General features: G+C 42.8%; 1 long non-coding RNA gene across 3 annotated transcripts in view; it reads left to right on the plus strand.

Annotated features, from left to right (window-relative positions):
- The first annotated feature begins 490 nt into the window (after positions 1–490).
- Positions 491–27706, plus strand: part of LOC140739821 (uncharacterized) — a 42002-nt gene continuing 14786 nt past the window's right edge. For 2 of the 3 annotated variants that reach the window (XR_012101756.1, XR_012101758.1), the window contains exons 1-2: positions 6736–6840; positions 24326–24475. This is a non-coding gene — a long non-coding RNA (uncharacterized lncRNA). Of the gene's footprint in view, positions 728–6735; positions 6841–24325; positions 24476–27706 lie in introns of those variants that run through there. The other variant, XR_012101757.1, reaches the window with a different exon arrangement.

Genomic DNA, 27706 nt, shown 5'->3' on the forward strand with positions numbered 1-27706 from the left:
TAGCGCAGTTCTCTTACAGCGCCAGCATCGGGATCGAACCCGGGTCTCTAATCGCCCCGCTTACGGTGCCGCACTAGACTTTGGAAAAATGAGAGGAGATCCCATTGAAACTCGAAACATTCTGACTGGGAATCAGGAAGAGTTGTCTCTCCTGATTGACCAATCCCGATGCACCGGTCATCATATCAGAAAACGGGGATGGCCATTTAGGGCAGAAATGAGGGAAAATTTCCTCACTTAATGGGTGGTGAGACCAAGGGATTGGCAACGGCAGTATATTCTATTAAATGTGCCAACAGCCTTCAAGAGGGTAGGTCAGGAACTGTATTAAGCAGAAATGGGAAAAGCGAGATTGGTTTCATCTTTTCGTTCATTCTTTGGGATATTTTATCACGTTCAAGATGCTGTATAAATATGAATATTTGCTGCAGCTGTGACCCATTCCCTGAAAGAAATTCTAATGGTTCTTCGAAGAGAGAGAACACAATGATTCAGCGTCCCGGGTGCATCATATAACCGTGCTGGGCTCCTCTGTCTCTCAAATTGCAAGCTAATTTGATTGCAGCCGAACCACGAGATCGCGAGTCTCTGAGGAGCCGAGCGCAGCGCTGCTAAATGGGCTGAGAGAGGGGTCGATCGGACGCACCGGACCGCGGGGTTGGAGCCTTTGTTCTCCCGCGGGGATCGACAACCTTTAACAAGTTGCATTAACGAGACGGAGTTGTCAGTAAGTGGCGTGTCACGGCTCCGACGAAATTTGCACTAATTTGCGTAAAAACGAACGATTTAAAAAGCCACGGAGTGTCAGCTCCGTGGGAACGGAAGATTTACCTAGTAGAGGTTGTCGGTAATTGACTGCAATTTTGATCGAAAACGGCCGTTCCTCTGCACTTTCGTTGTTTTTAATTTCGGATCTGTGCAGGTAAATAGATTTCGGATTAAATCTATCGACTGCAGGAGGAATGTTGAGTTGGTTCTTAAAGTTGCACTATGTGTGTGAGAGTTATTTTAGTGGACGGGAGAATTAGGGCGTAGATAATTGTAAACGTTCTCTGTACAAATCCCTGACTCTTCTCCTCCCCAAAAGAGGCCTCGTTGTAATGTAAATGCGTTCTGGTGATAAAGCTGGCGATATAAACGGACATAATTGCCTGTAACGTGCGCCTGCGTTTTATGGGTCAAGCTGAAACTGTGTCATAAAACTTGTCCGAGTACTGCCTTACTAAACAGGTCTTGCGTTCTCAAGAAAGCAAGTTAACTTTGGAAAGCTTGCGTTTGTTGGACGCGCATATTTTGTCTCTGGCTTCCAATTAATTTATTCCCGGCATCGTCCTCCCTCTACTTCTCGAGAATATCTGGATTTCACTGGCTTCTTCAAATGGCTCAAATTCAGATGCCTGGATGTGCTGTTTAAATGACTAAATGGATGCATGGTTCTCCCTCCGGGGAACTCCCACCAATCACAGGGTGCTCCTCAAAGCGGGCGAATCGTGCCCTCGTTTCTCTCAGCCCAACACCGCTCTTTTTCCCGTTACCGCTGCTGTGACTGACGGTGAGTCCAATAACAGAACCACTCTGCGGATTTTGAAAAGAAAATGTATTCCTCAATGCCCCCTTCGTATCTGGCCCCGAACTTTAAATCTGTGTAGTTCAATCTTTGCGCTTTTAACTGTGACCGACACTCCCATCTCTCGCCTCTCCTTGCTCATAATGTCGATTCCAAAATTTAACTTGGTAGTAATTGTAAACTGGTTATTTGACCAAGTAAGGATTTGCTAAGGATGCTTCTGTTTCAGTCTGTATTAAGTAGTCGGATTCATTATAAGTAGGGATGAGGTAATTTGCTCCATTATATTAAAAGGCTAGCCAACCGGTTTACACTGCCCACTTCAAATCATTCATCTTGGGAGAGACAGCAAGCAGAAACGGGATGTACGGCAAGCTGGACAACAGAGTTAACATAACTAGTCTCAGTCGAGCCCTGCTGGAACTTGGGGAAGGTGTACACACGGATGGTAAAATTCATGGCACTGTTCAAAACAGAGTGAAGTCTATCATCCTATTATCTTTTAGCCTATGCATTAACAACCTGCATTTATATGGCAGCCTTTAAAGAAGTTGTGAGATATCTTGGATGTGAACGTCAGATTAAAGTGTTTGCAGAATAATGTGTGTTTGCAGGAGACACAAAACAATGGCGGAGTTGTGGATGATGAGGAAGATCAACCAAGGCTACAGCAAGACCTCCATCAGATGCAAGGTTAGGCAGAGCATTGGGGTTATGTTCCACCTGCTGACAAGTGTAAGGTGATGCTTTTGGGGAAGTCAGGCAGGAGTAGGACACGTATAGTAAAAGGTGGGGTGATAAGCAATGAACAGGCATAAGGTTTTTGTGTTATTTTGTGTTATGAACAAAGATACTTTGCTTTCAAGTCTATAGTTCTCTGAAAGCAGTAACACTGATACACTGGTGTTGGAAAGTTTGTGAACCCTGTAGAATTTTCTCATAAATATGACCTAAAATGTGCTCAGATCTTCATGTAAATCCTAAAACAAGATAAAGAGAACTCAATTAAATAAATAACACAAAAACCTTATGCTTATTCATTTATTAAGAAAAATGATCAAATATTACATGTATTTGTTGGAAAAAGTATGTGAAGGTCTGCCTTCTATAAAAGCTATTTGGGATCAGCTGTTCCAATCAGTAAGATGAGAGTGGAGGTGTGAGTTGTAGAGGAGCCCTGCCCTGTAAAAAAGACACACAAAGTTAGGTTACTGACAGAGCCTGCTCTTCTCAAGAAAGATTTGTTTAAGTGCACCATGTCTCGACCAAACCAGCTTTCGGATGACCTTAAAAGAACAATTGTAGAGATGAATGAAGCTGGAAAAAGCTACAAAAGCATTTCTGAAGACCCGAGTGTTCATCAGTCCACTAGGTGAAATCGTTTACAAATGAAGAAAACTCAGTACTGTTGCTGCTGTCCCTAGGAATGGGCGTCCTGCAAAGATCACACCAAGAGCACAACGTGCAATGCTGGAGGAGGTGAAAAAGAACCCAAGGGTAACAGCAAAAGATCTGCAGAAATCTCTAGAACTTGCTAAAGTCTCTGTTCATGTGTCCTCTATAAGAAAAACTCTGAACAAGAATGGTGGTCATAGAAGGACATCAAGGAAGAAACCACAGCTCTCCCAAAAAAAACCATTACTGCACATCTCAAGTTTGCAAAAGACCACCTGGATGTTCTACAATGTTTCTGGGACAACATTCTGTGGACAGATGAGACAAAAGTTGAACTTTTTGGCAGAAATGCTAATTGCTCTGTTTGAAGGAAAAAAGGCACTGCACACCAACGCCAAAACCTCGTCCCAACTATGAAGCTTCTTCGAAGGAGTATCGTGGTTTGGGGCTGCTTTGCTGCCTCTGGGCCTGGACAGCTTGCAATCATTGAGGGAACAATGAGTTCAAACTTGTATCAAGACATTTTACGGGAGAATGTCAGGGTAGCAGCCCGTCACTTGAAGCTTAATAGAAGTTGGATAATACAACAGACAATGATCCAAAAGGCAAGGGTAAATTGTGTTTTGGAATGGCTGAGTCAGGATTCTGACCTTAATCCTATAGAATGTTGCAGAAGGACCTGAAGTAAGCAGTTCATGCAAGGAAGCCCACCAATATCCCAGAGTTCAAGCAGCTTTGTAAAGAGAAATGAGCTAAAATTCCTCCAATCTGATGTGCAGGATGATCAACAGTTACCAGGAACTTTTGGTTGAAGTTATTGCTGTACATTGGGGTCATACCAGTCATTGAAAGCAAAGGTTTGCATACTTTTTCCAAGAAATACATGTAATATTGGATCATTTCTCTCAATAAATAAATGAACAAGTATAATATTTTGTGCTTATTTAATTGGGTTCTCTTTATCTAGTTTTAGGACTCGTGTGATGACCTGATCACATTTTAGGCCATATTTATGCAGAAATAGAGAAAATTCGACAGGGTTCACAAACTTTCCAGCAGCACGGTAGATAGGATGTGGTGTGCTACGATCAGAGGTCTGGGAATAGAATATAAAAGCTGGAACATTATGTTGCAACTTGCCACTGAAGAATTGTGTGTATTTTGAGTCACCACACAATACGAAGTGTATGATTGCTCTGAAAGGAGGGTGGAGGAGATGTACCAGGATGTTGCGTGGACTGGAGAACTATATTTTTGGGGAAAGACTGGGTAGATTGTGGTTTCCCTGGAGTGAAAGAAGCTGAGGGGTGACCTGATGGAGGCATATAAAATTATAAGATTGATAGATAGAGTAGATGGTTAGAATCTTTTTTTCCCATGAAATGAGTATTAAAGACAAGAAGCATAGATTTAAGATGAGTTTTAAAGAAGATATGAGGGAAAGTTTATATCTGGAACATGGTGCTGGAGAAGATAGCGGAATCAGATACAACTATAATGTTTAAGAAACATCTAGACCAGCAGCTTCCAGTCTGGGGTCCGCAGACCCTTTGGTTAATTGTAGGGTGTCCATGATAAAAAAACAGATTGGGAACTGCTGATCCAGACAGACACTTCAGGCAAAACAAGGACAAATACTTTCCTAAAACAGGCAAATGGATTGCTGTAGATGGGCTAAAGGACTGGCATTGATGTGAAGGGCTGAAGGGCCCATTTGTATCCTGAACAATTCTATGACTTTGACTCTGAGGCCCTCCGACTGGAAATGTGTACAAAGGATCAGTAGATCCTTGTTATTGTAATATATGTAAATAACTTGACTGAGAATGTCGGTGATCTGATTAGTCTGTTTGCAGATATGGAGTTGTGAATGGTGAAGTAGATAGAGTGGGACATAGATCCCCTGGAAAATTGGGTGGAGTGGCTGCTGGTGGAATTTAATCCAGAAAAGAATGACTAATGCACTGTGGTAAGCTAATTTCTGGAAGGACGTATAGAGTAAATGTCAGGGACCGCAGGAATGTTGAGCTACTTTGGGGAGCAAATGGCGAACACCCTGAAAGTGGTGGCACGGGCAAATGAGGTAATGGAAAAGGCATTTGGTATTTTTGGATACACAAGAGGCTGCAGATGCTAAAATCAGGGGCAAATCTAAACTAAACAGGGCAAGCAGCATCTGTGGAGGCGAAGGGATGGCTGATGTTTTGGGGGCCGAGACCCTGCATCCAGACTGAGTGTAGAAGGATGATGGTCAGTAGATAAAAGAGAGAGGGGTGGTGAGACAGAGGACAATAGGTGGAACCAGATACATGAGGAGTGATGTGCTGATGGACCGAGGTGTGAGAGGGGAGAGGAAAGGCGAGTCAAGGGAAAAGAAACATAGCTAGGTGGGTATGTGAATGATGGACAGATGGAGGTAGAAGGGGGAAGATGATGCTCAGGTAACAAGGGAGGAGCCGTAGAAATGTTGAACAAAGGCAGACGTACCCCGGGTGGACTGATGTGAGTGGGAAACACAACACAGCGTAAGATTGGAAAATTCATACCATTGGGCTGTAGGCTACCCACGCAGTATAGCTTAGATTTGGTATGCATGCCCTCATAGACCAAATCACTGTGTATAAGAGTTGGGGTGTCGTGTTGCATCTGCCCAAAACATTGTTTAGATAGCACTTTGAGCATAATGTGGAATTGTGGTTGCCACATTACAGGAAGGATGTGGTGGAATAGAGAGAGTGCAAGATATGGCTCGGAATGGAGGGCTGTAGTTGTAAGGGGAGATTGGATAGGCTGGGATTTTTCAAACTCGAACATAGGAAGATGAAGTGTGGCCCATTTGATGTTTATAGAATTCCTGAGGACATCGATAGGATAAACAATCAGAATCCTTTTATCCTAGGGTAAGAGAATCTAGAACTAAATGGCACAGTGTTAAGATGAGAGGGTAGATCTGAGGAGTAGGCTTTGCACACACAGGGTGGTGAATATCTGGAACAAGCTGTGTAGGATGTGCTGGAGGCAGATACAATTGCAATGTTTAAAATGCATTTGGATAGATGCCAATGGGAAGGCATCCAGGGCCTAATGTGGGCAAATGGGATTAGTGCAGATAGGTTTCACATTCAGCATGGATGAGAAGGGCTGAAAGAGGCTGTTCCTGTCCTGTGAAAAACATTATGATTCATCTAAACAAAACCTGACACAATGTCTCATCAGCAGTTGTTTTTACAGGAGTTTGGTCCAAAAATGGTTTCTAGGAAGAGTCTGGGAGGAAAAGCGAGAAGTTTTCTGGCAGGATTCCAGAGATTTACAGATATACTGTATGAACTGAGAGCAGAAATCTCTGGAGAGGAGTAGGACTGGAGGACGATACAGAGATAGGAAGGACAAGGTCATGAGGAGATCTGAACTGGAGGATGAGAATTTTTAAATTATGATGTTGCTAGATAGTTGACCCTGAGATCAGTGAGTGCAGGGCAGAAGTGCAGGTTATAGCAGTAGATAGTGGAAAATAGAGAACAGACATCAAACACTGAATAACAGCTCACTTATTTCACTGTTGTTAGTGAGATTTTGCCCTATGTGCCTTCATAAGAAATGCCTTTATATCTGCATACCAGATTCATTTTAATCTTGCTAGAAGAAGTGAGAATTTAATTATTAACTTTGCATTTGACAAAAACAGTCGTCACACCAGACGCTTTGACACAGTTAATTTAAGATCTTCCGTGCCAATACCAAAGTTCAAAGTAAAATTTATTACCAGAGTACTACATGTCTCCACATACAACCTCAAGATACTTTTTCTGCAGGAATACTTTGTAAATCTATTGAATAGTAACTGTAAACAGGATCAATGGACAACAAACTGTGCAAATGTAAGTATAATTAAATAACAATAAATAATGAGTATGAAATAACAGGTTATAGATTCCATAAAATGAGACCATCGTTTGTGGGAGCACCAGAAGTAGAATGAGTGTAGATATTCCCTTTTGTTCAAGAGCCTGAGGATTGAGGGGTAGTAGCTGTTCCTGAGCCTGGTGGTATGAGTCCTGAGGCACTTGTACCTTCTGCCTGATGGCAGCAGTGAGAAAAGATCACGGCCTGAGTGCTGAGGATCTTTGATGATGAATGCTGCTTTTTTATAGCAACATTTTATGTTAATGTGTTCAGTGGTTGGGAGGGTTTTACCCCTGATGTACTGGCCGAATCCACTACCTTTTGTGTGATTTTTCACTCAAAGGCATTAGTGTTCCCATACCCAGGCCGTAATGCAGCCAGTCAGCACCCTTTCCACAATACGTTTATAAAATGTTGCCAAGGTTTTTGATGACATGCTGAATCTCCACAGTCTCCTGAGAAATGTAGAGGCGCTGTCGTGCTTTCTTACAATAATATTTATATGATGGGTCCAGGACAGGTCCTCTGAGATAATAACACCCAAGAATTTAAAGTTACTGACCCTCTCCACCTCTGATCCTCCAATTATTACTGGCTCATGGACCTCTGGTTTCCCTCTCCTGAAATCTACAATCAGTTCCTTGGTCGTATTGACTTTGTGTGAGAGGCGATTGTTACTATACACCACTCAGCCAACTTTTCAGTCTCCCTCCTGTATGCCGATTCATCACCCCCACTGATACAGCCCACAACGGCGGTGTCACCAGCAAACTTGTATATGGTGCTGGAGCTGTACTTAGCTACAGTCATAAGTGTAAAGTGAGTAGAGCAGGGGCTAAGCACACAGCCTTGTGATGCACCTGTGCTGATGGAGATTGTGGAGGAGATGTTTTTGCCAATCCGAACTATCTGGTAGTGTTCCCAAAAGCTGATCACAACCTGATGCTCCCATTATGTCTCTACAGAGCTAAGGTGTTGTGGGTGAGAGGATTAGCAAGAGTGGTAGTGCCTGTTTGGTGTACAATGCTTTCATTCAGCCAGGGGTGATTCAAGAACAGTTTATAAACAGAAAATTTTGGAAATGCTCAGGAGATCAGGCAGCATCTGTGGAAAAAGGGACAGTATTAATTTTCAATTATCTTGGTTCCTATTTCCACGTTTGTTCCTCGACATGCTGAGTGTTTGCAGCATTTTTTTGGTTTTTACTCTGGATTTCTAGCGTTGGCAACAAACACAAAAAGCTGGAGAAACTCAGCAAGTCGGGCGGCATCTGTGGAGAGGAATAAAGAGTTGATGTTTCAATCCAAGAACCTTCACCAGAACTTGAAAGGAAGAGGGAGGAGCCCAGAATAAGAAAGTGGGGAGGGGAAAGGAGTACAATCTGGCAGGTGATGGGTGAACCCATGTGGGGGGAAGATTGGTGAGTGGGGGCGAGGGGATGCAGTGGAAGTTGGGAGGTGATGGCAGAAAAGGCAAAAGGGTGACGAAGAAGGGATCTGATAGTGGTGGAGAGTAGTTAGAGAGCACCGTAGTTGTGCATTTTAATTTGGGAATGGTACCCTGAGCATAAAGTGATGTAGGCTTATAACTTGCAAGGCATCAAAAGGAAACAAGATGCTTAGACCACCGGGAGAAGGAGCTGGGTGAAGACAGCAGAAAAATCTATGGTGGAAGCTTGAGAAATAAATCAGCACCATATATTTCTTCCTTCACTTCAACCTTTCAATCCCTTTCATTCCTCAGACTGAAGGAAGATTACGCTTTATATCAACTGCATTCCTATCCCACTACATTTTTGGTATAATTATTTGTTTCTGAGACTTTGTTGAAAAGGAGAGTCAGATGAGGTGGGAGTTACGACAAACAACTGACCCAATTTTACTTATTTGGCTGCTTCCCAATTTAATAGCTTGCAGTTTCCACAATGAAAATAATGGAAATGTGACGAGAAAGTTTTCTATTGACGTTGATACTGTAAACACACAAAGATGTTCTCATTTGCTAATGTTTACTAATTAAGATACTTATGAAAACTTGGGGAACCTATTCATGACTACACAGCCTGCTGGAATTCCTGCTGTAAAATATCCTAAATAATACATCCAGATATTACTAAGAACAGCAGTTTCTGAGACTTCAGATCATGATCTAATGATTCACTACAGAGAAGTCGTTATATTTGGGTGACATTTGAATTTATTTTGGTGTGATGCTTTCTGCTTTCAAATATTTCACTAAGGTTTGTTGTCTTAAGTTCATAATTTAGGAAACAATACTGGACAATATTTAACATTGAAATCGTAAGTAAGTCAACTAACAGAAATAGTCCACTGAACCGATTATAAGGATTTAGTATCATTTGTAAAATGTACATTGAAACATACAGTGAAATGTGTAATTTGTGTCAACAACCCACACAGTCAGAGGATGTGCTGGAGGCTGCCTGCAAGTATCACCATGTTTCCGATGCCAACCAAACCTGCCCAGAATTCACGAGCCTGTATGTCTTTGGAATATGGGAGGAAACCAGAGCACCCAGAGGAAACCTACACACTCAGGGGCAGAACGTGCAGACTCCTTACAAGAGCAACAGGAATTGAACCCCGATCGCTGGTGCTGTAGAGTGTTGTAAGGTGTTACACCAACTGCTAAGCCTTTGTGCCCTTCAATTATGTTGAAGCCAGCTATAACATTGGTTCCACTTTCCAGTTCCTGCAGTCCTGATTGACTCTTCTAGTGCCTGGCCAGATCATTTGGAAGTCATTACCCTTTAAATGTGACCAACACCTCTGCCTCCACAACTCATTAGGCTATAAATTACAGATTCCCACCACTCACTGAATGAATATCTGTCCTACACTTTTATGTCCCCTGGTAACTGATCTGTCTACTAAGGTAAATACATCCCTTCTGTTTACCTCTGTTACTCTTCTTATCATTTAATACACTTCAGTTAAATATTCACTCAGTTTCCATTGTTCCAAATTAAACTTCTTCAGTTTGAACAATCACTCCTCATAACTATAACTCTCCAGCCCTCAAATAATTCTTGGAAATTTCATCTGCAGCCTCTCCAAATATATCATGGCACAAAAGGATGATATTTACCCATTAAATTTGTTCCAGCTCATCAATATGGGGTCAAAAGAAGTTTGAGTGGGTGCCATGGCGATACAGTGATTAGCACAATGCTGTTACTGCTCAGATTGTTTGTTCAATCCGGACGTCGTTCTGTAAGGCATGTGTGTACATTCTCCCCGTAGAATGCATGGGTTTTCCCCAGGTGCCCCAGTTTACCCCCACAGTCCAAAGACATGCCGGTTTGTAGGTTAATTGGGCATTGTAAATTGTCCCGTGATTAGGTTAGGGTTAATTGGGTTTGCAGGGGATTGCTGGAGCAGCCTGGCTTCAAGAGCCAGAAGGGCCTACTCCACACTGTATTGTTAAATAAATAAATTGGTTAATTGATCATTACAGAAGGTCTCTCTGGTGCTTCACGCTCCCTTCCCTCTCTCTCTTCCCCCCTTTCCCTAACATAATCCCCCCCTCGCTGTCCCCCTCCCACTTTCAGTCCACATGGAGACCCAGATCAGAACCAGGTTTATCGTCACTCACATATGTCATGCAGTTTTTACTGTGGCACCAGTACAATGCAGTACATAAAATGACTAGAGTACAGTGCAAAGCTCTTGGGCTGCACACACAAAATGCTGGAGGAACTCAGCAGGTCAGGCAGCATCTGTGGAAATTGATAAACAGGTGACATTTTGGGCTGAGAGCCTTCATCAGGACTCCTGGACAGTCCTGATGAAGGGTCTCAGCCTGAAACATTAAGTGTTTATTGATTTCCATTGATGCTGCCTGATCTGCTGAGTTCCTGCAGGGTTTTCTGTGTGCTACCTTGGATTTCCAGCATCTGCAGATTTTCTTGTGTTTAAAAGTCCTAGGCACACCAGGTAGGGGGGGGGGGGGGGGGGGGGGGGGGTGTGTGTGTGTGTGTGTGTGTGTGTGTGTGTGTGTGTGTGTGTGTGTGTGTGTGTGTGTGTGTGTGTGTGTGTGTGTGTGTGTGTGTGTGTGTGTGTGTGTGTGTGTGTGTGTGTGACAACACTATAAACATGTACATGCTCATATGTTAACCTTTCCATTTTAAACCTATCATGGATCTTACTCCTGTCCACATATGGGATTAGGCATTTTTGCTGTTGTCACAGTCACGGGGCTCGTCATAAACAAAACATCTCCTCTGACCTTTCTCGGTAGAATGTATTGCCATCTCGCTGACCAACCAGACCTTATCAATGCCTCCGACAATTTGAACACTTGCAGGATCACGTGCCAGACTGAGACCAAAGAGATAAAATAAGGAGCAGTGGGAGGATGAGGACATTTTTTTTCAGTTTGGATCTAGCACCACAAAATGGAAGAGGTTGATTATCTTAAGTAACACGTACGAAATGCTGGAGGAACTCAGCAGGTCAGGTAGCATCTAACTTTCTCTAACGTCCATTAGTTTCTCTCCCCCCCCCCCCCCCCACCACCTTCTCTCTTCTTCCATCTTCCATTCCCCATTTTGGCTCTCCTCTTACCTCTCCTCACCTGCCTATCACCTCACTCTTATGCCCCTCCTCCCACCCTTTCTCCCATGGTCCACTCTCCTCCCCTATCAGATTCCTTCTTCTTCAGCCCTTTAACTTTTCCACACATCACCTCCCAGCTTCTCACTTCATCCCCCCTCCCCTGCTCACTTACCTTCCCCCTCACATGGCTTCACCTATCACCCTCTAGCTTGTACTTCCTCCCCTCCCCTCGCTTTTTTATTCTGGCTTCTTCCCCCTTCCTTTCCAGTCCTGATGAAGAGTCTCGGCCAAAAATGTCGATTCCTGTTTCCTTTCCATAGATGCTGCCTGACCTGCTGAGTTCCTCCAGCATTTTGTAAACATTGCACCTACAGAATCTCTTGTGTTTATGAGGCTGATTATCTTTCCTATTCTAAATGATATCCATTTGGTACTTCTTGGCATTGACAATATCTTGCAAGATTTAAATGTTTAAATAAAACAGGAAGGAATATTTTTTTGTAAATAATGCCTGGAAGGGTTTGTGTTTAATGGATTTCTGAATCCGAAATCTGAGTTCCTGTTTGGATTACGGTGCAAAAAAACAACATTGATTCTTATTCCGGATGTTTCCTCCTGGAACGCTGGCAAGCTTTCTGTTTGTTTTTGAAGAAGGAATAAGGATTTTTTTTTTTAACTTAAAGAAACAAAGTCCTGTCCCAGATCTTTAGTATTTTTTTTAATTTTTCCATTATTTTCAAAACCTGATTCCTTGTTGTTTGAAGAGATTGCACTGCAATTCGTTCTGAGCAGGTTTCTGTACCAATTTGTGAAGGAGACATCTCGGCCAGAGGCCACGGTGGTATTCATTTACACAGTCTAATTTGTGTGCACTTCCATAATGCAGTTTCAATCATGCTCTCTTGAAATATAGTCAGGTTAAAATGTAAGAGATACAGAAACCACCTTGTACACAGCAAGTTCCCACAAATAGTGGTCTGAGAGACTACGTAAAAGAGCCACTGCATGTGACTGGTAAAAGCTGCAGCAGGTTGCAAACCCAACGAGCTCCATCATGCGCACTAGCCTCCCAAGCATCGAGAACATCTTCCAATGGCGATGCCTCAAAAAGGCGGCATCCGTCATAGAATATAGAACAGTACAGCTCATGAACAGGCCATTCGGCCCACAGTGTTGTGCTGAACCAGCTAAGAAATCAAAAACACCCAAACACTAATCCCTCCTACCTACGCCATGTCCATAATCCCTCCATTTTCCTCACATCTCTTAAAAGCCTCTAATGTATTTGCCTCTACCTCCATACCAGGCAGCGCATTCCAGACATCCACCACTCTCTAGGTAAAAAAAAACTTGCCCCTCACATTCCCTTTGAACCTACTGTCTCTCACCTTCAAGCCCTCTGGTATTAAACATTCCAGTCCTGGGAAACAGATATTCTTTGTCTACTCGATCTATGCCTCTCATAATCTTGTAAACCTCTATCAGATCTCCCTTCAGCCCCCAGCACTCCAGAGAAAACAATCCACATTTATCCAGCCTCTCATGATAGCACACGCCCTCTAAACCAGGCAGCATCCTGGTGAACCTCTTCTGCACCCTCTCCAAAGCCTCAACATCCTTCCTATAGTGGGGCGACCAGAACTGTACACAATAGACATCATCAAGGACCCTCATCACACAGGACAAGTTCTCTTCTTATTACTGCTATCAGAGAGGAGGTACAGGAGGCTGAGGAGAGGACACACACACAGCTTTAAACGAACGACATCTTGCCCGCACCTGGTGATAATGAAATTCTGGATAGGAAATACCAAAATCATCTGTTACTGTTTTTGGTATTCAATTTCCACCACCCTCCCATCCAACTGCTGTTCAGCAGCTCCTGTTAAAAAAGACCACAACACCATAAGACATTGACCGTAAGAATTTGACCATTTAGCCATCAAGTCTGCTCTGCCAATCGATCGTCTGATTTATTTTCCCTCTCAACCTCATTCTGCTGCCATCTCCCCATGACATCCTTACCAGTCAAGAATCTAGTGACATCCACTTTAAATATACCCAGTGACCTCACCTCCACAGCCGGCTGCAGCAATGAGCCGTGAGCCCGTGGAAATATCTTCTCTCCGTTACTGTCAGCCCCGTCAATGGGGCTTCGCCTAATAGTTTGAATATTTCAATAAAATTTCTGTTCATAATATTTTCAGGGCATTTCAAATTCCTTTCACATTTGTACTCATTAAAGTCTATTGGGAGTGGGAGGTGTCTGTATTCAGAGCATCGAGACCCAGTGCATGTCATTTTGTTTTATATTTAATCTGCCATTTGCATGCTCAGTTCTTTGTGATCTCGATGTGATTTTTCAGCTAGGAGCTGCCCATGTGTCAGTCTCTCGCTTCTCACTGAAGAACTTTTACAGGATTAGTGAAGTAATATGTATCACTGTTTATTTATACAGCCCAGCAGTCACCACAGACATTGACTATACAAGGCAATAGATGTTAAGTGCTGTTGAGATTTTTTTTCCATCAATGTCTCAGCACTAAGCATTAGACTGCCAGCCATTACCCATTCGCCTATTAGTATTCACACAGCTTGGTAAATGGCCTCCCAATTAAAAATGATGAATTATATATGAATAAGCAAACTTGCTGACAGTGAAAATCTTGGTGGGATTTGTCCATAGATATATCTTGTTAATGGACTCACATTTTAAATTTACTACCTGGCAATATTGGTAGATGACTTATTCTAGAATGCTAATTTCCTAATGTTATAATTTTTATTGCTCTCTGACCCCCTTGAAAACAAAGTGGGCAAAATCTACACTCAGTGACTACTTTATTGAATAATCTGTACACCTGCTTGTTAATGCAAATATCTAAACAGCCAATCATGTGGCAGCAACTCAATGCATAAAAGCATGCAGACATGGTCAAGAGGTTCAATCGTTGTTCAGAGCAAACATCAGAATAGGGAAGAAATGTGATCTAAGTGACTTTGACTGTGGAATGATTGTTGGTGCCAGATGGGGTGGTTTGAGTATCTCAGAAATGGCTGATCTCTTTGGGATTTTCATGCATAACAGCCTCTAGAGTTTACAGAGGGTGATGCAATAAACAAAAAGCATCCAGTGAATGGCAGTTCTGTAGTCGAGAACACCTTGTTAATGAGAGAGGTCAGAGGAGAATGACCAGACTGCTTCAAGGTGACATAAACTCAAATAACCATGCATTACAACAGTATCGTACAGAAGAGCATCTCTGAACGCACAACACGTCGAACCTTGAAGTGGGTGGGCTACAGCAGCAGACCTCGAATGTACATTCAATGGCCTTTTTGTACAGAATGGACAGAATAAAGTGGCTACTGAGTGTATTCCACTTCATTATCTGCACATTCCGATTAGCTCTTCCTACCTAACCCATTGCTAACAATTTCAAGTTCCTGGGCATCAGTACCTCTGAGGATCTAACCTAGACCCAACATATCAATACAGCTACAAAGAAGGCTCAATAGTGGCTATATTTCATCTTAGTTTGAGGAGATTTGATATGTCACCAAAGACACTCGCAAGTTTCTACAATTGTACCGTGGAGAGTATTCTACCTGGCTGCATCACCGTCTGGTGTGGTGGGTGGGGGGGGGGGGGGGGGGGGCTACTGCTACTGTACAGGATGGAAATAAGCTGCAAGGGTTGTAAACTTTGCTCCATCATGGGCACCAGCCTCCAGGATATCTTCAAGGAGCAAAGCCTCAAAAAAGGCGACATCCATCATCAAGGACACCCAGCACTCAGTTCATCCCTTGTTCTCTTGCTACCATCAAGAAGGTACTGACGCTTAAAGGCACACACTCAGCCATTCAGAAACAGCTGCTTCCTCTCTGCCATCCAATTTCTGAATGGACACTGAACCCCTGAACACCACCTCACTACTTTTTCTTCCCTCTATTTTTGCACTAGCTAAATGGAATAGTTATATTTACTGTAATTTACAGGTTTGTTTCCTGCAGTATTGTCGTGTATTGCAATGTGCTGCTGCCACAAAGACAATAACATCTGCTGGTGATATTAAACCTGATTGTGGTTCTGATGTCTTTGAGATGTGGGAGGAAGCCAGAGCTTGTGGGCACAAGGAGAATGTGTAAACAAACAGCACCTGAGGTCTGTTAGGGTTAATGTTAGGGTTAATTCGAGACCGCCATTACAGGTCAGGAGTGGCTCACGTAATAGTAGGAGGCCGGAATGCGAGGGAGGGGGGAGCGAAACTGGGGACCCCGCTACACCGAAACTACTAGTGTCACGCGATTCAGTAAACAAAAGAAACAGGTAACTCGTGAGCATATGGCTGCGGGCCAATAAGATGGACACAAGTGCCCGATATTACCTAATATGTAGCGGGGGGTTGTGCTGGGGGGGAAAGGGATATAAATAAGAGCAGATTGTAAGGGGAAGTCGGAACGCGCCTTCTCCAGCGACTCCGTCGATTACGAATTCTGCAATAAACCCAAGTTTTGTAATATTCCGGTGTTGGTTGTCTCTCTTCCTAAACGAACACAGGGCAGAATTTCAAGCCCAACAGGTCCAAGTCGAACCTGGGATGCTGGAAGAGTGAGGCAGTGGCTTTGTCACTGTGCCACCCTAGGGTCCTGCTTCGCGTAGCCTGTTATGATTAGGTGGGATTCTGACTTAGAGGCATTCAATCATTATCCAGTCGATGATAATTTGAGGATGTACAGTGTTATGTTTCACATTGGTCTTTGGGCAGAAAGGCTTTGGTGCATTCAGGTGTCCCTCCCTTGGCACTAGTCCAAGAAGAGAAGGGTGTTCTGTTGTCTAGGGTTAGTATTCCTACAGTAGACAACTAAAAGCACTGGAACAATACCACCAAAGAATCTTGGGAAAGATTTTGAGGATCAGCTGAAAGGACAGGCCCACTGACACCAGTATGCTGGAGGAGGCCAACAAGAACAGCGTCTCCACTACAATAAAGCAACATCAACTCCAATGGATAGGTCATGTCGTTCGGATGCTGATGCACCATCAATAACTCTCGGAGATGTGAGGCGAGAGATAGGCTTTTATTAGCTGGAAGAGAGCACTGTCAGCAGCAAGAGACCATCACACAACATCCTGGAGACTGAGGGAGGAGCAGTGCCTCCAATCGCCTTTATACCGGGGTCTGTGGGAGGAGCCACGGTATGTGGGAGGAGCCATAGGAGCAGTCAGCAGGGGGGCGTGTCCAGACAGGTATATGTAGTTCACCACAGATGCCGAGCTTGCATCTCCCCAAACAGATCCCTTACTCCTAGTTGAAGGAAGATCAGCAAGCCCCTGTAGGCCAAAGGAAATGCTTCAAGGATAACATCAAAATCAGTCCGGAGAAATTGAACATGACAGCATAAAAACTGGGAAGACATTGCACATAATAGATGGACCTGGAGAGAATCTGTTCACGTGAGAGCAGCAGCATAGGAGGGCAGCCTGTGCCGTGCCTCAGAGCAAGTGGCAGCTGCAAAAGGAAAGACTGAGCAATCAAAAAACCCAACCACCGACCACAGCCACCACTTAGACGCGCCCACGCTGCATCAGGATATTTGACATCCCGGTTGGCCTCTACTCCACCTGACGACCCACCAATGGGCAACCCCTTAGGTGGACATCATACTTCGCTCGAATGATCGCACCATTACTATTAACATTCCTCTGTTACCCACCACTGTCAAACTGTGCATTGTCTATTGTGAAAGCCTACTTTTTTTTTAAAAACGAATGTTTATTTTGGCTGATTTTCTATCCATTTCTCAATCTTTGCCGATGTGTTATCCCCAATTCCACATGGTCTAATTCTCTTTACTAAATTCTTGCTTAATTTGTAATTAAATGCTCTCTGTTAGTCTAAATAGATCATCAGCTCCATCTTCTGCTCATTATCATCTTAAAAAAAAAACACTTAATTGATATGTCGAACATTATTTCCCATTTTATAAATCCATGCTGAATCTATCTGATGATACTGTTTTCTAATTACACTACTACCACTTCCTTAGTAATAGGTGCCAGCATTTTCCTTCCTGTTGATGTTGGGTTAACAAATAAGCATTGCCCCATAGGTCAGGTGCGGATGGAAGATACCTCTTCCTGAAAGACATTAGTCAACCAAATTTACACAACAGTTCTGCAGTGTCCGGTCAGCATTACGGATGGCATTTTGTTTTTATTTATGATTTACTTTCTCAGGAATATGAACCGATAACCATAAATCATTTGTCTATGTTACCATGAAAGTAACATGCTGCCATTAGGTACCAGGAAACACTGTATAGCCCACCAAATCTGCCAGTAGCAGTGGCTTAAAAGATTGCAGTTTTTGGGATCTTGCAATGTAATAAATGGATATTGCATTTCCTGCATTACAGCTAATGAAGTGCAGTCATTTTGTCAAGTGTTTTGACATGTTATGCAAAGGACAAAGCAAATTTCTTTCTAAATATCCCCCAGTCTAGTGTTGTATCTATCATCTATCTCCCAGCCTAGTGGTTTATCTATCATATAATTTTTCACCTACAGCCATAGAAGGATATACTAAAAACAGGCAACCAAAAAGATATTCTGAAATAGACTTTAGGGAGAGTTTTAAAGGAGGACAGAGGAAGTTCCAGAGCTTGCGACCCGGACACCTGAAGACACAACACCTTTACTTGCCTGCCACAATAGGCTTAGTTTCCTGGCCACCCATTTCAATTCGACTTCCCATTCCCATTGCGATATGCTGGTCCTTGACCTCCTCTAATGCCACAATGAGGCCACATTCATGTTGGAGGGGCAACACCTCATTTTCCGTCTGGGTAACCTCCAATCCGATGGCGTGAACATTGATTTCTCTAAATTATGGTGAATTTCTCCCCCTCCCCTTCTCTCTTTTTCCATTCCCAATTTGGACCCTCCCTCACCTCTTCTCCTCACCTACCCATCACAAACCGTCCGGTACACCTTCTCCTTCACTTTCTTCTGTGGTTTCTGTCTTTCCTGTGAGATTACTTCTTCTTCAGTCCATTACCTCTTCCACCTGTCACATCCCAGCTTCTTAGTTCAACTCCTCCCCACTTCCCCAGCCACCCACCTTCCCCCTCACCTGGTTTCAATTATCACTTGCCAGGTTGTACTTCCTACCCTCCCCCCTCTTTTTATTCTGGCTTCTTCCCTCTTCCTTTCCAGGCCCGATGAAGGGTCTCAGCCTGAATTGTCAGCCGTTTACCCCTCTTTGTGCATGCTGCTTGCCCTGCTGATTTCCTCCTGCACTTCCTCATGGTTTCCAGCCACTGCAGAACCTCTTGTGATTCGCTATGGATGTTAAAACGCTTTAAGAATTTGGGAAAGAGGCAGGAGCTAAATTGGGAGCAGCTCAAATTCTGGACGATTGCAAGATTGAAGGCCAATACAGAAATGGGAGAGGGGGGGGCTGCGAATAATTGTGGAGCGGGGTGGTGGATAGTAAATCCAGACTGAGCGGTGTAGATGACTGAGACTTTGTGTTGACACCAAGCCCATTGCAACAACAAAAAAAGGCTCACAGCATCGCAGCCTAGGGATAAAAGCCAAAAAAGAAGTGAAGATTGTAAAGGGCAACTGAGTCTGTTATCTAAACCAGGATACCTGCAGGCCAGCACCATTGTTTCAGGGGAAATCAAATAGCTCAAAGAACCTCCTACTCCTTGTCTTATCTTTCGGCATGGCATTTATTATTTGTACCAGCTAGGATTATTTTGTTCTGTGAATCTCTTGGAAACGGGGTGATCATATTGTGATGTGTAAAGGGGATGAATGATTTGGATTTCTAAAGCTTTGAGTTCTCAAAGCTCCTTTCAGCCAATGAAGTAATGTAGACGTGTACTCATTGTTGTCTTGTACAGAACTTGGCAGCCAATTTGTACATGGCAAGGTTTAACAAACTCTATTGTGACAATGGCCAAATAATCTATTTTAATCTTGCTGCTTGGAGGATAATTATTGGATACGCTGGCTGGTGCTTCAGAATCAGTGCAATGGGATATTCTGCGTCCATTCACCAGAAAGAAACAAGGCAGGGCCTCAGTTTAACATCTTCTCCGAAAGATGGCACGCGGCACTCTCTTAATACAGCCTCTGTCCTGAAGCTTAGTCCAACAATCTTCTCACTCAGAGTCAAGAATGCATTGAGTTAAGTTACATTTCAGATTTTTACAGAACAGTGGACGCCCTTCAGACCACGATGTTGAGCTGACTCTTTAGCCTACTATAAGATCAATCTACCCCCTTTCCCTCCTACATAGCCCTCCATTTTCCTATCATCCATGTGCCTTAAATACCATAATGTATTTGCCTCTACCACCACCTTTTGAACAGAGACGAAGAGGAATTTCTTTAGCCAGAGGGTGGTGAATCTGTGGAATTCATTGCCACAGGCAGCTGTGGAGGCCAAGTCATTGGATACATTTAAAGCGGAGGTTGATAGGTTCTTAATTAGTAAGGGTGTCAAAGATTACTGGTGAAGGCAGGAGACTGGAGCTGAGAGGGTTAATAAATCAGCCATGATGGAATGGTGGACCACACTCGATGGGCTGAATGGCCTAAATTTGTTGCTATGTCTTATGGCCTAATGGTCACCCTTGACAGGGTATTCCACACACTCACTACTCTCCATGAAAAAGAATTTAACTTTAACATGCCCCCTATTCTTTCCACCAATTACCTTAAAACTATACCCACACAATGAGCACTAGTATGAAAGTCCATGAATATACAAGCCAGTTCCTCTCAGTAACCACAAGAGATTCTGCAGATGTTGGTAACCCAGACAAAATGCTGTAGGGACTCAGCACATCAAGCAGCATCTAGAGATGGGAATAAACAGTTGACATTTTGGGCTGAGACCTTACATCAGCACTTTGTGTGTGTTCAGTCTCTTTGAGTGTTTGTTATATCTAAATACGGGAGAAGTTCTATAAAGAGATTTTCTCTGTGGTTTGCAGAACTGCTTGATTTCCCATCCACTGTTCCTATTGAATTTCCCTCCATTTCTTCCTCTCTAGTGAGTTGTGATGAGTATCAAGGCAATCGTTCCCATTGAGGAAGTGTATAGCACACCTCAGTGAGATTGCGTGTTTTTGTTTGCTGTACTGGAAAGCTCAACCCATGGAAAGATGGAAAGCATGCAGGCAGCTGGCTGGATTGGATGAAGAGTCTTGGCCCAAACCATAGATACTGCCAGACTGTGTGTGTGTGTGTGTGTGTGTGTGTGTGTGTGTGTGTGTGTGTGTGTGTGTGTGTGTGTGTGTGTGTGTGTGTGTGTGTGTGTGTGTGTGTGTGTGTGTGTGTGTGTGTGTGTGTGTGTGTGTGTGTGTGTGTGTGTGTGTGTGTAGGTTGCTTTGACTGGTCCAAACAATACAGGAGACTTGCAGGACTTCTAATGAAGAATTGACATTTGGTAAAGATAAGCCCTTTCATCTACTAGGCCACTTCAGAAACAAGGGAGCAAATTCTTTCATGGATGATGTCAAGAGCACTGCTTCACATCAAAAGAGCAGAAACTAGGAACTAATTTCTCCGTGTAACCTTGATGCTAGCAGTCAGCAAAACAATTTTCAAAACTGCGAATGATAGCATAGCCGCTACCGTCTGTCCATCCATCAAAATTATAGTACATTGTCCCAATGGCAGGCCAACTGTAAGCTTTGATTTGGCATCTCTGTAACCCTAAACCCTGTTCGTTCAGTGAACAGATGAAAGGTATTGCATGGGTAATAGAGATGATTGAACCAAGGCAGATAGATAGATTTCAAATGATGTTAGCCTTTGATCCAATGGTCCAATCAAATGGTATCAACACTGAATGACTGAATTCTGTTTCCATAATCCCAATTTAATGGGAATGTTGGAATGGAAAGTGACAAATCAATAAAATTGTCCTTGTTTCTAATCCAGTGTCCCGTGATGAAATATGGATGTGTCGGTGGGAACTTAGTGAAATCAAAGTGAGAAATGTACCACATGTGCATATCTGGATGACCAGATACCTTTCAAAAATCCATTGACATCTGCCAGCACCTTCCGATTGCAGGAGAAAGAAAACATTGGAGGGAAACATGAAATCCACTCTATTATACAGTAGAGAAAATCAGCCTCGTGGCAATTTCTGTTGATTATTTGTGGTTCTTTCATTTTTTGCTTTTATGTAAGGAAATGGATTGTAAGTGCAATCTGGTTTTGTTTCCAATCCATCAATACAGTCTTCACAATATTCATATAAATGATGCCTCTCAGCCAGAGAATCTCATTAAATATGAAACTACGGCTCAGCAAATCGACCAAGTACTCAGACCAGCTTCCCAGTAATTGAATTGGAGTCCATAAATGCATTATTTTGCTTCCTGTCTGTTTGTGTCATACAAGATTTCTTTTTGCATTGGTGTCGCATGGAGTGTAAAGATAACACAGCTCTATTTTTCTGTACCTGTGCATCAACCGGGGCGCAGTTAGTAATGTACCCATTTTGGAACCAGAATCATGAATTCGGAGACATCAATGCAAAAAACTCCTGGCTGTAACTCGTACTCAGGCAATGCTGTGTTGTTGGCATCAGAGCCTTTTGAATGGGGTGTTAAGGTCTGGCCCATATGCCGTCTTGAATTCAATGCTCAGGATCCCAAGACTCTTCTTTGAAGAGTAGAGGAGTTCTTCTTGTGTCTTGCTCAATACTTCAGATGAGGTAAGGTGAGCTTTACTTTTTCATCGCATGTACATCAAAACATATAGTGAAAAACGTCAACACGAGGACATCTGTACTTCTCCCTATAGACGCTGCCTGGGCTTGCTGTGTTCCACCAGCATTTTGTGCGTGTTGTAGTGAAAGATGTCGCTTGCATCAAACCAGCGAGGATTGTGCTGGGCATCCTGCAAGTGTCACTGTGCTTCCAGCACCAGGATGGCATGCCCACAGTTCACTGACACTAACCATTTGCCTTTGGACTGTGGGATGAAACTAGAACACCCGGAGGAAATCCACCACGTGGTCATGTGGGGAATGTACAAACGCCTAACAGGCAGTGGTGGGAATTGAACCAGGGTCTTAAAGCTGGCGCAGTAATGGTGTCACTTTTTTTATCCCTCAGTCGTCAACTCTAAAAACAGTTTTATCACATTGTTGGTTTTACTGCATGTAAATTGATTACTGCAGCCCCTACTCTTCAGTTGTGGCCACATTTTTAAAAACCTCAGTGGATAGGGAGGATTAGAGAGAATATTGGGAACCGTAGGCACACTGAATTGGTGTGTAAACAGTGGAAGAAACAGCACCACATAGACTCCCCATCTGATGATCGGTCGCTTTATAACTCACAAAAATGGAATGGAAGTAAACAGTTCCCTGTCCTGATGGACTACACGAGAGAGGAGACACTATCCCAGCCCTTCTTTCTCCTCACTATCCTCCTGCCATCACACTTTTCACACCATCTTGCCCGATAATAGAGTTCCTTGTTCCTCACCTTTCATCCACCAGCTTCTGCATCCACCATCAACCATTCCTGCCAGCTCCAACATGATCCCACCTTCAGTCACATCTTTCCCCTTTGCCCTCTTTCAGGAGTCTTTGTGACTCCTTGGTCTGCTCATCCTTCCCCACCTACTCCTCCCTTTCCACTGGTGTGCTCTTTTGCACCTTTCGAAGGTGCAACACTTGTTCCTTTATCTCCTTCCTCACTTCCATAGAAGAGCCAAATGGTCCTTCTAGACAGGGCACAAATTCACTTGTGCCTCTTCCATCCTTATCTACTGCATTCCTTGGTCATAATGTGGCTTCCTCTTCAATAGTGAAACACTTGAAACCAACCATCACTGCGGCCTAGTCTGCAAAGGCCTTCTCGAGCTTCTAGTTGTATCTCAGTGTAACTCTCCTTCACCAACCCAGGGTGACAAGCAATTTGCTGAAGGAATTCAGCAGGTCTAGCAGCATCTCTGGGAAGAAAGGAATTGGGTCGAAACCCTGCAGCCAAACTGACAGTGTTGAGGCGAGGTGGCCAGGATAGAGAGAAGAAGGTGAGGGGTAAGAAACAAAATGGATGAAGCAAGATTTGTTCTTGTGTACTTTTTCCATTTTCCTCTTTGCTCTCCCTCTTTCTCTTTAATCATCTATCAAAGAACTTTTGAACTTTGATACTTCACCGGATGTTATTTGCTTTATGAAAAAAGAATATGCTGGCTTTCACTTCATACTTTGATAATAAACGTACTTTGAACTTGAATTTTATTCACCTGACACTGTATCCTAACTCTACCCCTGCTTCCACTCCCTACCTGATACACCCTTCTTGTCATTCCCCCTCCCCCACCACCCACCAGTCCACCAATCACCTCAGACTCTGCTTTCACCACTCCTCTTCTTTGGTATACCAGTAAAATTCTGCATGCTCCCTACTGAATTGGCACAGTTGCACCTGTAACATCGGCAAGACGGCAGTCAAAGATTTGGCTCATTGCAGTCAAAGTTTGGCTCATTATCTCCTCTAGAAGATATCACTTCTGATAGTGCAGAACTCCCTCACCACTGCATTGGAAGGTCAGCCTAAATTTTGGTGTTCTTTCTAATGCTGACAAGTCTAGCCATAGCTAACACCAAAAAAATGTCATATTAAACCCAGGAGGATGTGCAAAGCTCCATACTTCTTTATAACTGAATGATCTGTTGACTTTTCTCACCGTGATTCACAAGTTACTAACTTTTCAAAAAACTAAACTGTGTTGATTTAAGCTGGATGCGAGATATTTTGAGTGTTTATTTGCAGTCTGTGAAAGTGTGTGCAAGGAACAATCAAATGTCTCATAGACATTTTACTTTTCTTTCAGGTAAGCGGAGAAACTGTACGGAGAGGGGCTGAATTTCTGCTTGCAGAAGTTGCAGCAAGTCCTGGAGACTGAAGTTGGGGAACAAATTTCACAGCTATTCAACTTCATGGACAATTTGCTTATGATTAGTTGCCTGCTCCATGAGGTTGGGTAAGATGCAACCTTGAGCTGACTTCTGGAGTAAATAGATTTATTGGTTTGTGGAGCCTTTTGTGTATTTTATATTATCTACCTTGTGTGTGTCAGCTAGTCCCAGCTGGAAGTACTGTCACTTCAGCAGGTATGGTTTCCAAGCCTTGGCTGTAACCTGAACATTAATCGTTGCCAATCATTCTGTACAGAATCAAAATCAGGTTTAATATCACTGACATATGTCATGAAATGTGTTGTTTTGAGAACATTAGAAAGCTTTTGACAAGAACAAACCATTTGGCCCAACAAAGCTTGTCACATTCCTATTCATATAGTGTGTTGAAATAACTATTGAGTTTAGATTTGAAAGCCTCTAAGGTAATACTCTCAACAACACCCTATGTAGTTTGTTTCATGTGTCCACAACTTGCTGTGTAAAGAAATGTTAGTCTGAAATCTTCCTTTAACCAGTCTCCACCCATGGCCCTGTGTCCTTGAATGACAGATTAATTTTGAATTAGTAGCTGGCATCCACCTTACTTATACCCTTCATGATTTTGAACACTTCCATCAAGTCTCCTCTCATTCTGTGTCTACTTAGACTAAAATGATTTAATTCCTTCAATCTGTCTTCATAGTTCATACCCTGCAGACCAGGAATGAGTCTCGTTGCCCTTCTCTGAACTCTCCAGTGCCTTCACATTCCTCACACAATACAGACCAAAACTGCACACGGTACTCAAGGTGTGGCCTCACAAGTGCATTATGCAGCTTAAGGAGAACATCTCTTGAGTTGAACTCCACAGAGCGCATTATATAGCCCAGCATTCTATTGGCCTTCCTAATCGCTTCTGTACATTGTCTAGATGTTGATAGTGATGGGTCTGCCAGGACGCCCAAATCCTTCTCATACAGTGCACTTTCTAACTCAATGTATATTTATATCTAATATTTCTACTTCCTATATGTAATATTTTACATTTACTTGCATTAAGTTACATCTGCCATTTATCTGCCCACATCTGGACTTTGTTAGATCTAACTGTATTGATTCTGCTGCCTGAACATTATCAGCCCATCTCCCTAATTTTGTGTCATCAGCAAACTTTAATAGTTTATTTGTTATGTGCTTATCCCAATAATTAGTGTAAATTACAAACAGCAGCAGCCCCAAAACTGATCCCTGCGGAACCCCACTTTTAACATCTCTAGGTGTGAAAATGATCCTCTCACCGTAACTCGTCGTTTTCTGTTTTTGAGCCAATTCTGCACCCGTTCGTACACCTGACCCTGAATCCCTACCTCCTGTAACCTCTGATGAGGGTACTCTGTCAAAAGCTTTCTGAAAGTCCAAGTAAATGGTATCAACTGCTCTATTGTTATTATAAATTTTAGTTGCCTCTTCATAGAGCTCCAGCATATTAGTAAAGCATGATTTCCCCTTTCTGAACTCATGCTGGCTTTCTGCTAACATGCCTGTTCTTATCAGCTGCTTTTCCAACTCATTCTTTATTGATGTTTCCATTATCTTATCTACGATACACGTTAAACTACCACCAGATTTACAAACTCACTCTTTGCTCCACAGCACTGTACAAAAGTCTTAAACACTCTAGCGACATATATGTGCCTAAAACTTTTGCACAGTACTGTATGTCATGAAATATGTTTTGTGGTATCAGTACCTTGCAATATATAATAATAAAAACTATAAATTACAATAGGAAGGATATATAAAAATTAGGTAAGTAGTGCAAAAAGGGAGAAGTAATACTGAGGTAGTGTTCATGGGTTCATTGTCCATTCAGAAATCTGATGGCAGAGGGGAAGAAGCTATTCTTGAAAGATTGAGTGATCATCAATTAATACAGCCAGCCAAGAAAGATAATTGACCCATTAGGAGCAAACACGAGGAAATCTGCAGATGCTGGAAATTCAAACAACACACACAAAATGCTGGTGGAACACAGCAGGCCAGGTAGCATCTATAGGGAGAAGCACTGTCGACATTTCAGGCTGAGACCCTTCGTCAGGACTTCTCCTTATAGATGCTTCCTGGCCTGCTGTGTTCCACCAGCATTTTGTGTGTGTTGCTTGACCCATTAGGACTTTGTCTTTTAAAAGTGTTATTCCCATAGTTCTACAAATTTCCCCTTAAGTAGATATCCAGTTCCTTGAGAAAATTGACTTTTTAGAACTTCTGGGGGAAAGGTAGCAGTTCCACTGGGGACTGGCAGAAATTCCCAGTGTAAGATTCCCTTCCAAATGTCTTGTCATTTTCCTGACTGTGCTCCATCATGGCACAAAGCATGAACTTAATTGCTTATTTTAGAGAATCTATCTACTGAACCCATGCAAGGTTAGATGTGTGCACTCTAATGAACACTACTTATTTAATTTGTGTGTAATAAGAAATAAGTATTTCTTATTGTACTTTATAGTTTTTTAAATTATGTATTGCAATGCAGTGCTGCCACAAAATATATTTCATGACATACAGTACTGTGCAAAAGTCGTAGGCATATGTATGCAGCTACGGTGTTTAAGGCATGCGCAGTTCTGTATTTGTCAACGTGGACTGGAGAACGAGTTTGTAAATCTGACGGGAGCAAAGTATGTTGGGAATGGCAAAGGTGGAGCGCCACAGGAAGGGTGTGGGGCAGGTAGCAGAGAAGGAGTGTAAAGGTGGGGGCGGGGGGGGGAACGGTTGCAGACACACACAGCCTTGAGGCACCAGGCAAGGTCATTTGATTCCAAACAATTGGTTTATTGATCATTACAGAATTTCTCTCTGGTGCTTCCCACTCCTTCCCCTCTCCCTTCCCTTTTACAGTGAAATATGTAAAATTACTACAGCACTGTGCAAAATTCTTAGGCACCCTGGTTGGGGGGAGGGGGGGTGTGTATCTTATAATTTTGCACTGTACCATATGCCAGTGATATTAAATCTGATTCTGAGATGAGGCTGTGCAGTACAGTTGGAAGCATACTGTAACTTCTTTGAATCAGTGAATTTGCTTTAATATTTTTAAAAGCCATCTATTAATTTGAACACATTTTAGTTGTGTATATGCTTAATAATAATTTTTGAATGCTTCTTAGAAATCTTCAGAGTTTACTTCGTTAGAAACTGACAAAGACTAGTGTTCCATAAAAGGCTCAAAACATTTTCTTTCATTGAAGGGTTGGAAGTGTCGGATTGTCATCCACATGACATTGTGTTTTTGTATTCATTTTTGGGATCTGGAC

This window comes from Hemitrygon akajei, chromosome 16 (assembly GCF_048418815.1).
Source record: "Hemitrygon akajei chromosome 16, sHemAka1.3, whole genome shotgun sequence".
Taxonomy (NCBI): Eukaryota; Metazoa; Chordata; class Chondrichthyes; order Myliobatiformes; family Dasyatidae; genus Hemitrygon; species Hemitrygon akajei.